The 1,664-nt window shown below is 37.7% G+C and overlaps 1 protein-coding gene across 1 annotated transcript in view; it reads left to right on the plus strand.

Annotated features, from left to right (window-relative positions):
- The first annotated feature begins 435 nt into the window (after positions 1 to 435).
- The window catches only part of nlrc3l1 (NLR family, CARD domain containing 3-like 1), a 5,969-nt gene continuing 4,740 nt past the window's right edge, over positions 436 to 1,664 (plus strand). Inside the window, exon 1 of the mRNA XM_032533963.1 lies at positions 436 to 658. The gene's annotated coding sequence lies outside the window, so the exon portion shown is untranslated. The remainder of the gene's footprint in view (positions 659 to 1,664) is intronic.

Raw genomic sequence — 1,664 nt, forward strand, 5'->3', positions numbered from 1 at the left:
ATTCAGGCCAGCTGTGCACCCTCTGTTTTCTCACATAATGTTCTAAGTATAAACCTCAGGTATATGATTGTTCAAGTTTATAATAATAATAATTATTATTATTATTATATAACAACAATAATAATAAATAGCCTATTAGCAAAAAGCACAGTTAATAAATTGTTTTGGGACTTTCACTGTAAACTGATATTCAGCTGAAAAAGCTTTCCATCACAAACATATCAGTCACAAGCTTCTTCTTTTTTAAACTTTTACAACCACTGTATATGTTAGGCTACTAATAACATTAATGATGGCTCTGTTTTGAAGTATTTGTATAGTGTGACAATGAGCTAGTATGCACAATACCACAACCTTGAAACTGAAGCAGCTAAATGGAACTCAGCTATCATCATTATTAATGTTATTATTTACACCTGTGCTTTCCCTACTGTGAGAGAGGCCTACTTATTCAACCACTGTTCATTCCTCCTCCTCTAGAAATAAAAGTTATTGCGTTATTAGCCATTTTTTCACCGTTTTGAACAGACTGCATGTTGTTCACATCGTAGGTGTCCCGCCTGCAGATGGCAGAGTCTGCCTTGTACGTGTTGCTTGACACGAAAGAAGAAGAAACTTTGACTTCCTGAATTAACAAACTGAAAACTGACAAACATAGGTAAGTTAACATGTATTCGTGGCATAAATTAGAAAGTAGCAGTAATGTATTTATGTAATAACCACTACGTTTTTATCTACATTTTTGACCTTTATGAAAGTAGTGTTATAATTCCCTTGCCTGGTTCGAGCCCTCCTGGTGCGCCAGTCTTACGTTAGCATTAGCCTCCCAAATCCAAAGTTTGACGCTAACGTTCATCATAAACGTATCATAAAATCCCGTTTCGTTATAAACTGACATTATTTGCGACAATGGTGCGTGGAGAGGCCCGACGGCGCTGGTGAGACGTTAGTCACTGAAATATCACATGGGGAGAAATCACGCAGGAAGAGTGAAGTTGAAATACCACGAAATGTCAAAACTAGACTGTGTGCAGCAGTTGACGTTATGCTAGCTAAAGCTGCTAACATACTATTGTTTCTGTTAACATGGTCCGTCAGTCAGACTCAACGATGTGCAGCTTCAGTTTTTTGATGTCAATTTGCGAGAAATATAAAAAAGAAATGCAGGTTTCATCTCCAGAGCGAACCAGAGTCTTACTGCCGTGTAGCTTCCCACTAGGCTATAGCACATCCAGTATAAAACGAGGAAGGCAATTGTCAATTGTGTAACTGGGGGGGAAATAAAACCTTCGTAAAGCTAATGTTACATTTGACATTTCAGACCTATGAAGTTAGGTTATATCAGTGGTTTCCAACCTAGGGCTGGTGCCCTTAAAGGGGTCCATAATTAAATATGAGGGTTAGATTTTTAAGTGGTAGTTCCAGAAGTGGCAAATGTGCCAATTCATAGACGTTAAATATAAGTAAAATATAACTTTTAAAGGTCCCATGACATGGTGGTCTTTGGATGCTTTTATTTAGACCTTTTTGGTCCCTTAATACTGTTTATTAAGTTGTTTTTTTCCTCAAAATTCAGCCTTTGTGCAGAATTACAGTCACTAGAGCCAGTCCCCCAATGAGCTTTTCTTGGGTTGTGCCATTTCTGTGTCTGTAGCTATTGAGGA

This window comes from Etheostoma spectabile, chromosome 13 (assembly GCF_008692095.1).
Source record: "Etheostoma spectabile isolate EspeVRDwgs_2016 chromosome 13, UIUC_Espe_1.0, whole genome shotgun sequence".
Lineage (NCBI taxonomy): Eukaryota > Metazoa > Chordata > Actinopteri > Perciformes > Percidae > Etheostoma > Etheostoma spectabile.